The 14,618-nt window shown below is 37.0% G+C and overlaps 1 long non-coding RNA gene across 1 annotated transcript in view; it reads left to right on the forward strand.

Moving 5' to 3' along the window:
* Positions 1–13,871, forward strand: part of LOC145553125 (uncharacterized) — a 123,419-nt gene extending 109,548 nt beyond the window's left edge. Inside the window, exon 3 of the long non-coding RNA XR_014089344.1 lies at positions 3,119–13,871. This is a non-coding gene — a long non-coding RNA (uncharacterized LOC145553125). The remainder of the gene's footprint in view (positions 1–3,118) is intronic.
* The last annotated feature ends 747 nt before the right edge of the window (positions 13,872–14,618 follow it).

Here is a 14,618-nt window from a genome sequence, read left to right on the forward strand (position 1 = left end):
AGTGCAAAATACTACATTTAATATTTTAACAGAAAGTTCAAGATCAAACTTTGACAAAGAAGCACATACGCATATTCCAGAATACGGTTCTTTGGACAGTAATTATTTGCTGCAGCAGAACCTGATCAGCTCACCACCTTATAATGCATAATGAATTGTACAATATATCAGATTGTGCCAATGGAAAATGTGGAACATCTCTAAAGACCTTAGTTGCAGCAGAACTGCTTGTATATAACACTTTATATGTTACATAGTTCACAGTTATATTAAATTAAACTAAACTAATTTATATAGTTCTTAACAAACTAAATATTTAGTAGGACGGTTCAGTTTTAGATAACATTCGCCAGCTAGCTGTTTCCATCTAATTTTCATGCAAATTTGGAGTAAAGTTTTACAATTTTACTGTTACAAAAAACAAAAAATAAATAAAATACAAATCAGGCCTTTTTCCATCAGCTGGTTAGGAGAAAATCGACCATGATTCACAAAGGGTAATTTCATCTGATAACAGGAAGTAGAACTAGCAAACTGGATTACACAATTCAGAAAAATGGAGGGAGATTTTTCAGGAATCTGTTGCTATTGGGCAAGTTGTAATTGATCCGTCATGTCAACTAGTATTGGCAATGTTACATGCTGTCTGGAGACATAGAGAAAGAAATGCAATGCTAATGCAAGCTAACAGCGGACACAGCTGATCAGTCATGTGGGGTAAATGTTCACTATGTCAGAACTCATTGAGCAAATGTGTTTCCCTTTTACGCACTAACTCTTTTTCAGAAAAGTAAAAAAAAAATCACCTCAAGGGATCAAAAAAGCCTTTAAGCAAAGCTGGGGAAGTGATCTCAAAGTTTGCCATTCCCATCAAACTTTTCTAAAACAATACTTCAAAATGCGCACAAGAAGGATAGATGGAAAAATGGTTATTGGGAAGAAAGAAAGAAAAAAACACATCTTAATCAAGTGTTCAAGTCTTTCTCAACAGAATTTTAAAATTAATTTTGCCAATTTGTGCCAAAACGTTTTGATGAAGTTTCGTTTTTGTTCTTGGTTCTTAAGAAGCACAATATGTCTACAGCTGCCATTTCCTTCATGCCACTTGGAGGGGAAAGTCCTGCACTCGTTTCAGTGTCCGTGCCTGAATGCACGCGCTTGAGGGTCAGTAGGGGCTTATGGAATAATCTGTAAGACATAAATTAATTGTCAGAGCTGTCAGCAGCTGGAGCATGCAGCCCTCAAAGAGGCAGCTCTGGAAAAGATTTGAAAGATGATTTGAATATTTCTCTCTGCTTTCCCCCGTGTCACATTTGATTTGACAGACCTTAATAGCTGCAGACATCTGAAATTCACCAGAGCTGGAATTAATGCTAAAATGGAAATCTTCCATGCCCTTTTTTTTTTTCTTTCTTAGAAATAGGGATTAAGAACTTTTGGTGCTGTCAAAATTTAAACTTTTGGAATTTATATAAGGCTCCACAAATACAGTAAATCTTTACAAACAAACAATGAAGAACCCACCTTTGATACACATCCTCCTGCCTGTGGAGGCTGTAGTTTGATGCTGACCAACTCTCAACCAAATCAAGAAACCAGGGTTGTTGGAATTATTGCATGTTTTGGTTTGTTGTGTCAGGATCTGATTTACGGTGCATCTTTCTGATCATTAATTTAGTCTGATTGCTTCAAATTGATGGTCTTTTTAAGATGCCTTTAGCATGGTTCTGTCTTAGGGTCTGTGCCATTTCTGGCTTATATGGTTGTGCTTTATAATATTTTGAGCACTTTTAAATATGTCTCGTATCACCACTACACAAATGATTTTGTGGTATGTGTATCTCATGAGGTCTTTTTACCAACTGTATTACATAAAAATTTAAATCTTTCTGCTCCAGAAAATATATCCATACATATATAATATAAGTACATATAAAACAATTGAACTCTCTGTCCTCTAGCCTCTTATGTCAGGTCTCTAAATGTACTTATTAAAGTATTAGAGTGTGCAATTTAACTTTTTTATTATTAATGCAGGTTTTACATGTATATATTTGTTGTGAAAACCTATTTAATGAAACATTTGAAGACTTGCTGAAACCCTGTTAAAGGCTCTTAACTAAACATCAGTGTAATGAGCTGGGAGCAGGCTGTCCAGAAGGTCAAAGGCAGAACTGCTACTACTTTCAAAAAGCAAAAATAAAAACTGGTACTTTATGGCATGTATGCAGTAGTTTATGGCATGTATGCAGGCTGATTGTAAAGTTTAAAGACCCTGATAACAGAAGGGAAGTAGATGAGAATTTTCCGCTGTGGTCCAAACTGGAGGAGGTTGTAAATATGTAAATTCTATAACGCTCTTTGCCTATCAAATTATTTACCGTCCTGAGTGATTTTATTATTTTCCTTCCCCTCCTCACAGAGGAAACAGCAGTTTTATTTTCTTTTGATGCCACATTCATTTACTAGTAATTGGTTTTTTTCTCGCTCAGTCTTTGAAAAAGTTGCAAAGCGTCAGTAAAGTGCCCCTTAATAAGCAAACGCCACAATCATCTAGTTGCAGGTGTTTATTTTAGACAAGGCGGCACTTCATAACAATGCAAACCATTATTCTGTTCCATTCAAGGGAAACGGCGTAAACTCATCTCCTGATTCTCTTTGAAATAACTGAAGTTGTTTTTCAAACATTATTTCACCTTCAGTAGTTGGAGTGGTTTTCATTATTGGTTGTCCCAATTCTTTTGGAAGAATTTACTTTTCCCTGTGTGAAAAACAGAAAGAGGGAGGGATGAAGGGCTGGAGGGGTTTCAGAGCTGTAATCTGGTTTAGAAGTCATGCCTGGTCCATACACTCCAGTAAATTTCCTGTTGTAAATGGGGGCTAATGGGGGAAAGGTCTGTGTAATTCTCTCTCCATTAGCTGCTCCGCCTGGCCTAATTGCCCAGCCGAGCCTGAACAATTTTGTTAGACGTTGCCCGGGTAATTATGGCTGCTTTGGCTAAAAATACCAGCCGACTTGGATCCAGAGTCAGGCAGTGTTTTTTTTTTTTTTTTTCCCGTTTCCTTTTGTCTTCACATTCAAACATCTCCCTCCTCCTCTTTCTCTTCCACCCACCAGCAGGCAGCTCCAAGCCGCTGGGACCTACTGAGCTGTAAGTAACGTGGATATGAAGGCCAAGCTGTGATGGAGGCGATCAGATGGGCCGAGGGAATCGAACCAGTTTGGTCCTCCAGACACGTTTCCACTGCTGGTGACAAGCTGAAGGACAACGGCGAGGCATGATGTTCAGAGCGATAATCCTGCTGTGGCTGCCACCAAGCGGCAGCTTTTCTTCTCCAAAGTCATGCAAATGGTTCCTGATTTATGGTTTCTTTTGAGAACCCAACATTACAGACGAGTCGAAAAGGTTAAAATATTTTTGCTTAGGAATAATTTGCTTTAAAAAGAGCAAATCTATCAACTCTGTCAGTCAGTGACTGGATCTAAAACCAAGGGGCTGCATAATGCACAGATTCTCTTCAGTAGTGATGCTCGAGTAAAGGGTTTCAAGCTACACTCAAGCCATTGACCTTTATTCAAGCGTACATCAATTAAAGCCTCATCTCAATAAATTAAACACGTTTTTCAAAAATATTTCAGCAACTCAATTCAGAAATTCAATCTGACATACTTGTAGATTCATTTCACTGTGTTATGTATTTCAAGTACTCTTTTCGGTTCATTTTAGTAATTATGGCCTAAAGCAAGAGAAAAACTTCACAGCTCTGAGCAAGTTCTTGTACTCTTTAGCACGGTAAGATGCTTCTGACTGGGTCTCTGGAATGCAACAGTTGCATTCCATATTGGAAATGTTATCGACTCAGATTTCCATTAATATGCCTGAATATGGCTCCCCATAAAAAGCCAGCTTCTTTAGCACTGAGCTTTTGATTTCTACCCTGGTGAAAGTTACTGCCTTCTGGGGAGCTATCCAGTTAGCAACCTTCCTCATGATTGCCATAACATATTAACACATCTCCATATTATTTTCCTTATTTCACAACTCTACTTATATAGTATCCAATTTTTCTGAGAAGTAATATTTTGGCTTTTACCTGTAAGCCACAACCATCAGAATGAACAGAAATAAATGCTTAAAAATCCATTGCCCTGTCAAATGAATCTATCGAATTGATATAATTTGATGAATACAATTATCAAAATTAAAACAAAAAATAAAAGATATAATATGTATATAAATTTTTTTCCTTTTACATTGAATTCATTTAACCCTCCTGTTATGTTCATTTCTGAGGTGTTAATGTTAATGTTTAATAATGTTCATGGGTCAATTTGACCCGTAAAGAGATCATGCAATAGTGTCAGAAACCAAAGAAATTCCTCCAAAACATTTTTGTATCTGATTATTAACTCCAATACCATTTCAATCAATATTCAATCAATATTTGTGCAATTTCATTGTTTTTATTTCTCACAAATAAAGGATCATTGATGACAATTTACTCATGAAAAAAAAAACCTAGACACACACAAAAAAATCCCATTAATTTCCTTGAAATTAATCTGTAGTAATTTTTTTTATATTACATTTTGATTTAGATTTTTTTTTCAGTGGGTGATCATTATAATTGAACTTGAGACACATATTCTGTTCTGGGTCAAATTGGCCCGCTGATTAAAATCAAGACAAATGAGTCATGCAGAGAGTATTTATGTTTCCCCCCCACTTCTGCTGAGTGTCACTCAGTGTGGGTGGAGTTTGCCAACAGGAACAGAAAATGTTCCTGTCAAAAACTGTATGAACACCTGTTTTCTCGCAGTTTCCTAGTGAAGTAAAGTGTAGTGAGAAAGTGGGCTTGTGTGTGTGTGTGTGTAGTGACACATGGTTCATAGCTGCAAGGAAACAAATAGAAGTGGACTTTTTATTTTTCTTTCTTATCCCTCAACTTGACTGCTGGGTCAAATTGACCCAAACAGTAGTTCTGTGTAGAGTGCACCTATTAAGACAAATAGAAAAAGTTTCATGCAAAAAAAGAAAATAAATACTTCCAACTATTTTTAAACTTTAAAACGGGTCAATTTGACCTGCAACATAACAGTAGGGTTGAGATGGAAATGGCACAGAAATATTTCACAAACCTAGTAAGCAAATCTGGTTACATCACCAAAAGCAAAAATAATGGGCAAATGATAAAGATTTCTGACTCGGCCATGTTTTATTTTATTCCTTTTATTTCATTTTCATTCAGCAAAGTGCATGAGTTGTGTTTTTTTTTTTTTTGTGTGCAGGAGTCAAATTTAATGTTCCCCATTATTTTCTTTCTTTGAAAGCCTGTCTGATCCCAGACAAATATACATTTCTACAGTTCTTCTTTCCTTTCTAAAGCATCACATTGTCACATAAATTACCAGCTGACATAACGTATATTCTTTTGATCAACTAAAGGAAGAAGGTTAGAGATGTAAAACGTCCATTTCAGTATAAGAAGAGGAGGATGATAACAGTGTGCAATCGATGCAACACCTTATTTTCCAAACCACTTGTCTTGACAGTCGAAGGGTGTTCCCTGTCGAGTGTAATCTCCTCTTGCCTGCTAAATGGTGTGAACACTACTGTTATTTTTTATTTATTTATTTTTTTTGGACAGCTTGTTGGATGATCTTATTACAACTCTTAAACTCGTACAGAAATAAAAATGAAAACTTAATCCAAGAGGGGTGCAAAACCTGTGGAAAAGATTTGACTTTTCAGTTTTCAAAACGTTTCTTTTTAATAACCTCAAGGTTTTAAAATACTGGTTAAAATGATGATGGCTGCCATTTTTCAGACATAGAAGAACACCTAAAAGGAAAATCCACAATCTTCAATATTTTCTTTTTTTTCCTCCCCAAAACAATTCAGCAAATATTTTACACCTGGCTTCTCTCTGTGTTGATTAGTGTATCTGATAGCACAGCAACTAAATTCAAAACACATCCACAGCCTGGCCTGAGGACAGAGGAGCAGTGCAATGTTAGGCCTTCAGGTGGGATAGTCAAAGAGCCTATTTGGTTCATTAGGTGTTTCAATGGTGTAACAGCAGCAGGTTGAATTTAATACCCTTTTGGAGAGCAGGAGCCTCGCATTGAGATGGAAATAAACTGTCTCATCTTTCACTTCACACTGTTCTTTTTTTTTTTTTTTGGAAAGGTGTGTGAAAGTCTGGCCAAATTGTGAACAAAAATTACACTTTAATGCTTACAAGAACTATAAAGAAACACTAAAAATTAAAATATAATGAAAAGAGTCAAGGGAAAGGCAGTGAACAGATAAGTTGGTGTTTAACTTAAGTGCCAAAACAGCAGATTAACATTAGCTGGAGTGTCTGAAATTCCTTGCATCATCTGAAAAAAGCCTTCAGTTTGAACCGGCTCTGTGTTTTGCGTTACTTTCAGCCGATGTGGAGTGTTTGTATTTTAAACTCTCCACAGCTCCTCCTCCTCCTCCTCTGCTGCTGATGGGGCTGTTTAAAGAAGTTGTGGCAGGAAAAGTTCCCTTTGTGGCGAAGCAGTTCTTTTAAATGAAGACTCGTGTTCTAATCTCCCACCCATCGTGTCTCCCCCCTCCTTGCTCCTTTTGGACAGATTTACCTACGGCTCCATCAGCCCCAGCCCACCCCCCCCCCATATTTATCCCTCCGGTTCTTTTTGCTGGTCTGGCACTTGTGTTTATGTTGTGCTGTGATTGTTGATTTATATTTTGACAGCATGCATCTGCGTATTTTGCTGATGTGTGTTTTTTTATGTGTGTGTGTGTGTGTGACTGCATGTGCGTTTCTCGACCCGCCTGTGTAAGTTGCAAACAGAAGCTATTGACTTGTAGTAAAGCTGCGGTCCTTGAGAGTATTTATGAGCAGGGAAGCAGAGCAGTTCGGTGGCATTTTCCTGTCGCTGGAGCAGAACAACTCTCTCAACTCTCCCTCTCTACTCTGACAGCTTCTGCTGAGCAAAGAGACACTTTTCCCAGAGTTCACAATATTTCTTCCTGTCTTTCGCCATCAACGGCAATCTGACAAATGCAAATGGAAACGTACTGTTCAATTTGCCAATAAGAGGGATTTTCATGGTTGTGAAAGAAAGGAGGTGAAGAAATTCTAATATTTTCCATGGGTTGTTCTATGTTGAAATATACCAATAAATGATTGAGTCATCCAGAAAAAGTGCTTTGTCAAGAATAACATGATTGCACTAAGTGAGAAAAGCACATGTAAAACCAAACAGAACAAATCTTAACATTTGTTTCGATCATTTTTGTTGGAGTTCATTGATTTAAAACTTTGCCACAAGTCATGTAGGGAAGAGAACAAATGATAAATGGTCAGATGAAACTTAATTACATTTTTTCAACCTCTTGATGAAGATAAAAACTGCACATGACATTGGACAACATAGTATTGTTCACCAAGGAGAAGGAAGCTGATGACAATCAATACAGGGAAGAAAACCTACTGAAAACTGAGGTAGAGATACATCTCAAAGCAGGATAATAATCCTAAGGAAATAGCTAGAGCCAAAATGGAATTGATAAATTCAAAAAGGGAATACATTCTCATTTTTTTTTGTTATTATTAAAATTTAGATCAACATATGATCATGGGACAAAGTGTCATAAATTTGACCTGCCATACAAACTATAGACCATTGTATGATTTAATGCCCGTCCCTCTGTCTTGTGGTCTTGATGATGCTGAACCTCCACGCTTCTCGCTGTGCTGAGATGAGCCGTGATGCCGCGTGCCAACAATAGATTCAGACATGACCTGCGACAGATGCACAGCTTAATTCCCTGCGCACACTCTAATGGAGACAAATGGACAAGTCGCAAAGCAACAGAAGGTGTCGCACATTTATATTCATCTAAATTTCTCAAATGTATGTCTTTATAGTGTTTGTGTTTTCATGTCGAACGGTGGAGGAAGCCCACTGCTTCTTCCTCAGAAGGTGTGAATTGACGGCGTTTCGGCGTGTTTCATAAGCAAACTTCTAGTTTTTATTTCAGTTTTATTTTTGTCATTTAATTGTGCGGCTTTCTAATTTATTTAACAAATAACACTAATCTGCCGCTCTGAATGCCATGTGACTCTGCCTCAGGCCAAGTATTCACAAATATAATTCCAAAATAATCATCATTAATGTCTTGTAACAGTGTGATGTTCATGGTCTAATTTCTGCTCCAGTTTCCAGTGGGTCAATGAGTTGTTGTTAACCAGTCAAAGGTGCATTTTGCTTCCTAAGCTGCTTGCTTAGGAAACAAGTGGCTGAAGACAACCTGTATAAATCATATTGGAGTTATTTTTATTCAATGAAACCAGCAACTAGATTAAATTTATCCATTGGTTTCATTCAATTTTAAGGCACTGCAAATTGTCTTTCTGCATAATTCTGTTTGCAGACATTATGCTTGATCTGGGCATGTGGAAAAACAGTACAGCTATATATTTATTGATTAAACGTTCAAATTGCTAAATTCCCAACTGGGTACAAACTGTGAGGCCGGATTTGGTCAGAGATCAACGCTTTTGAACAAATGTGACATTAACATCCCTACATTTGTCTTCACACTGCATCAACTCTAAGCAACCTTGATGTAATAAGAATACAAAGTTAGACTAATGTTCATAAATTATCCTGATTAGAACACATTAAGTTCCTGACATCTTAAATTGAAAAATGCTTACCTCATTAAGACGTAAACTTTTTCAGGAAATGCATCAGAGTGTGATTTAGGATCAAGACTCCATGACTTCATTTTCATGTAAGCTGCAGCCTATTTCCAGTCCTGATTCAGAATGAAGTGATTTACATGTTAATAAATCAGGCCATTTATTGGGACACATTTAACCTTGAACCCGTGTCTCCCATACTATCGGTGAGTTGATTGCTGATTACCGCAGCCCTTCTTTTTTTGATATCGTCAGATCACTCTGAATGTGATGAGGTTCCAACACACACAAACAAGACTAAGAGGTATTTAAAAGTAATTATCTGTCTGCAACAAAAGAGGCTGACATTTCAAAGAGTGCCGTCTCTCACCTAACCTGAAGATTTATGGAGAAGCTGAGTGATGAATCCTCCTGGCTGCTGCTGTAACCAGGACGAAATGAGTGTTTGAGTGACTGATTTCAATTACGTTGATTTTATTTGGTGCTAATTTTGCAAGAAACACTGTTTCAAGAAATGAGACTTGAATACTCAATACAGTAAAAAAAAAAAAACAGCCAGAATCCCAAAGTGACCTCTGATGATGAGTGCTACTCTACCGATGCAACTCTCAATTAATGTCTTCTAGTTTGAAGGTGCAACCGCAGCTGAATGGAGCTCACAGAGAAAGCTTTTTGAGATACTGAAGGTGAAATCCATCTGGAGTTCGGGGTTCCATCCGACTTTCTCCCTCAGCGTCTGTTCAACAGATGGGTCACATCAAGAGTCATTTAAACAACGTTTATTGAGTCTATTGACTAAGCTCACAGCAAACATTTGCACTGTCTCTGCATCCTTTCAGGAGTTTAGCGACAGATGCAGCAAAGTGCAGCTAACGGCTTCAGTTCATAAAGACAGCTGGCGTCACGTCGTTTCTTTAGCCTGCCGAAGATAGTGGAGGGTTCTGGAGTCCGGGACGTGTCCTTGTCAGATATTAGATGCATTTTATGATGTCAGGAAGCAGCGATCCTATGTTTGTTGATATTTTAAATTCTGTAACCAAAGTATGTTTTTATCTTTTTTTTTTCAAAATCTCTGTCTCTTTCTTACTGTTTATTCAATGTCACATGCTGTTTTTATTTAGTTTTTTTAATTATGTAAAGCACCTTGAAATGCCTTGCTGCTGAAATGTGCTATACAAATAAAATTTGATTGATTGATTGATTGATTGATTGATTGATTGATTGATTGATCTTTTTCAATAGTGATGATGAGGCTCCATGTTATTTTAAAATGTTTCCTTTCGTTTCCCCACAGAAAATCAAATCATTTTTGCAGATTTTTTTTTGTGTGTCTAAAAGTGGATTGTGAAGCTGATGTAGAAGTTTTCTGACTCCTCCCACAAGCTCTTTGTAAGATATGGACAAGAATATTTCTAGTATGAGGATTTCCTTTTTATGACAGTAAATTAAAAAAGTAAAGACACCAAAATCTCCTGCAGCAGTTAAACAAAAAGCTTCCCGCATTCAGCTGGGAATAATAACATTCCTATCAATTACAGAAAATTCCTTTTCCAGGTTTTTACGGTTTTCCTGCTTTATGACTGCTGAGTCCCCACAGGAACTGTTTAAGGATGTGAAGGTGCGCTGCCTTGCTGCACACATTCATAAAAAATAAATACGAAGCAATTGCTCTTATTGTCTACTGTCCTTGACCTGTGCCAGAAAAACACCAAAACTCTGCATCCAAAGACGGAGAAACAAATTATTGAATTTCATACTGTAAAGTTACACTTTGCTTGAGCTTTTGCAAACGTTGCTGCTTAGAAACAGCTCTTCATTGCGAATTGTTTGCGAGCGTTTACGTCTTTTGTTGTGTAAAGCTGCCGGAGCTCTTACTTCTTCACTCACAAGTAAGCACTTTTAAATGTGAGTTTTCTCCTGCTTCCATTAAAAAATTGGACTCTTAACTTGAAGCAAATAAAATTGTCTTTAAAGTGCCAGCTAGAGTCAAATTGGTTTCCCCTCTTCAAGAGGCAGCAGTTTGTGGTTAATATATGTTCCCGGTGTCTTAAGCTAAAACACAAAGAAGCAAAGGATAAATGACTCCACTCAAAGTTATTTAAATATATTTACTCATATGTTTGTTAAATCCAATCACCGATTTTTATTGGACGTTTTTTTTTTTTTTTTTCAGTTCAACAAATTGTTTTATGAAGCACATTACCAGTGTGATCAACCTCAAGGGAGTTTACATTAATCAGATCAGTAGCTGCGTAATTCTCACAGTCAGTCAAAGCAAGAAGCCAGTTTGCTTTCATTACAGAGATCATTGATTTTCAGGACAAAGACGGAGCTGTGATCTAACAGGTGATGACCAGCGGTCTGTTCATCCGTATTCGATTTTTCCACCTTTACCATCATCTACTCCTCATCCAGAGTTGCTTGACAAGATAAGAGCAAAAGATCAAATTAGGTTAGTTTTATTTAAAAAAAAAAAAGAATGTAAATGGTAAATGAAAAAGAAAAGGTTTTTGATTTAAAAATGAAAGAAAAAAATATATCAGCTGAAATACGAACAAGCTCCTTTGAAAGGAAATGGATCACAGGTGAGAGAGACTACACTTACACTGTTTTAAAAAAATACACCGAAACTAATTATTTTGCATTACGTAAAATTCAAAACAATTATCTACAGGCTTTGTTTAGGTGAAATATTTCTGAAATACAAAAGGGCATAATATGTAATTGCTAAGCTTTATTTATTATGCACATAAAAACAAAAGTTTTAAATCATAAACTTGTCTTTGCTGTCTCAGGTTGCATTTTAATGCTACACTTACAGATTATGATTCACCTGTAAAAAAAAATCAGATAAATTATTCCAATATCTAAAGATTTTCATCACAGGTATGTTGTATGTTTTGAATTCTCCTTGTTTATAGGTTTATATGGAACAACAAACAAAAACAGGTCTAAATCAAATAGTTATTTAGTGCCCAGCCATGACTGTGCAGATTTGAAAAAGTATTGGAGAGTAAAAGGAAATCTCACTTTCCTGTGCCGTGGTTTCATACAATAGAACCATTTGTTATGAACATGGAAATTAATTTGTTACACTTAAGCTCATCATATCTGAAGTTACCCAGACGGGTCGATATTGACGTTTTCTGACTGATTTTGTTCAGATCACCTTACAGAGGTCTGGCTAACATCGCCACTGCTGCACCTCAAACTGGACTCCTGCCTCCCGTTACCCCTCCTGCTGCTGCTGATGTGAAAATCAAAGTCAATCGATAAAGCAGCTGTGTGATTTAGAGCTGTCTGCATTCATGTTGTAGGGATCTGTTACCTCATTTTATAACTTCCTGGGTTTTGGGCCCAAGTCACCCACATTTCATCCACATGTTTTATCTATTTTGCCTTTCTTTACATCTGTTAACCTTTCCTGTGTAGTTATTTATATATATATATATATATATATATTTTTTTTTTACCTTTGTTCTATGTTATTTTGTTTCTGTGCTCATTCTGAAAGCCTCTCAGATCCTTATTTGGACCTTACGTTTTTTTTTTTATCACTTCCCTCCAGCATCACCTCCTACATTCTCCTGTCTCCCCTTTCCTCACCTCCCAACACTGACTGATGGCTGTCTTCTTTCTTCACACCCTTCATCTTCACCTCCCCCTCCTCATTCTTTACTGCCTCTGTTGAAACCACAGAGACCAAGCGGGTCCCACTGAGATGCTTTGAACAAATGTATTAAAGTCGGGTCGTGGCGGGTCGCAAAGGGAACTTTGGGTTTGTGTGTGGTTGTTAGAAAAAGAAGGATAGAATGATAGAAAACTGAAAATGACAGCTGGAAATGTACAAAAATAGCATCGGAAGATAAAAATAGAATCACTGTCATTTGTGAAGAAATCTGCAATGTGTTGTTTGTAAGGAAAAACAGCCAAAAGGCATAGCCTCTTTTAAGATTATATATATATATATATATATCGCTTTTGAAAGACGACCTTCACTAGTGGTTGTCCCAGTTGTGCGTTTTGTTCAGGTATTTCTTCTTCTGGCTTTTAATATTGTTGCCTTGCTTTGTTAATGTGTTTGTTTGGTCCAGCTGAATTGCAGGTTTTTGCTGTGCTCTTTGTGTCTCTCTTGTTTGATGTCTTGTCCTGCTATCTGCCCCCAGAGAGTTTTGTCGCTACCTGCTTTCTCTTACACCTCACTCACCTACGTCCATTTTACCTGACCAGCTCTCAGTAAATCAGCTGTTGTTGTTTTCCCTGCTTCTTGCTATTCTGGTCCTCACCATGCTAAGTGCTGATCCTCAGTTATTCTCCATGAGGAAGATTTACTGATTTTCAAAACAAATAATATTAAAATAATTAACCAATAGCCTTTCTTTTTATGTAGGTCCATCAAAGAAATAAACATGTCTGGATTTCTAAATACTGAGCAAATTTACGAAGATGTATGACATTGACTTTTTCTATTCTCATTCACCCAGCTGCTGTCTTTAGTATTTAGCTTTTGTATGTTTTTGTATTTTTTTTTGGCATCAGGGTTTTATTTTAAAGAAAATTTGCGTTATTTAAAAGCTTAAATTAATAAGTGGACAAAACTGAAGGGCAAATAGACCTTCAAGGTTCAGCAGGACAGAGACAAAGAAACCAGAGAGAGACAGAAAGAAAGCAGAGTAATTAGAGTTATCAGTTAGTGGTCCAAACAGAAACAAATCCCATCTGATTCCTGTAACTCTGTGAGCTGAATGTCGGGTCAAACTGTCACCCTCTTCGCTTTTGGAGATTCACCAAACAAAAATCCAATTCTGCAGATAGAGTGAGTCTATTGAAATGTGCTGATTTGATGTTCTTCAGTCACTCGGACTAATAAGGAGCCGTTTGTGCTGTGAATGGAATTCCAAACTGAACAAAAAAAATGTGACTCTTCTCGCTGAAGTCCCTCCCATCTGTGCCATAACAAAGCCCCACAGGAGTAGAGGAAGATAACATTGAAGTCACCAAAGATTGGAGGAGGCCTCTGACAGTGAAAAGCACTCATAATCCTTTGCAGGAATTGCCAAAAACAGAATAACAGAAATGTAGGCGGTTAGTTTTGTTTTTCTGTTCCAATTGTCAATTTCAAGGTGTGATAGTAAATGTGCTCAAGGTTTTCTTATAGAGCTCTGATTCTGACACCACCAGAAGAATTAGTGGTTGACTAAACACTGCCTTGTCAATACAATAAAACTGTACAAAGGCAATGCAACACAGTTAAATCTCTACTTAGCAGTTTACACGTCCATCAGAAGTTAAACTTGTGATCAACTTCAGTAAAGAAAAACAATAACCCACAACCTTAAATCCTTTTTGACGCAGCTGTTCAGTTACTGCTTAGTGAATGAAAGACAACAAATAGCTTCTTTAGCTACGGCAAAACGGCAAAAACACTAACCTAACAGACAGACAGACGTGCTAATTGTGACCAGTCTAAAAGAACGCACAAACACTATCGCGCTGCCGACGCTTTACTCCCAATAAACCAGCTTAAAGCTCAACATATGCGCTCTGGATGATAAACGTTGACTTTTTAAACAATAAACTGAATACATCAATGTGACCCCAACTGTGTCCGCTTGAATTAAACATGTAATAATTTGGACACTTTAGTCTCTTTTAAGCCACCTTATTTTTAAGGAAAAAGTGTTCAATTATGTTAACAGTGATGATGTTTGAACCAATCCTTTTCACAGCCTGCAGAAATCATCACAAGGCAGCATTTCAAACTCACAACAGAAATGCCATAAGTTTGAAATGCTTCAAATTTGACATTTGTCGATGTCTAATAGGAAAAAGTGACATCTAAATTTATAAATTAATTCTTGAATGGATATAAACAGCTCTGGATGTTAAAGAAAAACCCTTCTTGTATGTGAATT

This window comes from Poecilia reticulata, chromosome 10 (assembly GCF_904066995.2).
Source record: "Poecilia reticulata chromosome 10, P_reticulata-male-v2, whole genome shotgun sequence".
In the NCBI taxonomy this organism is placed as follows: Eukaryota; Metazoa; Chordata; class Actinopteri; order Cyprinodontiformes; family Poeciliidae; genus Poecilia; species Poecilia reticulata.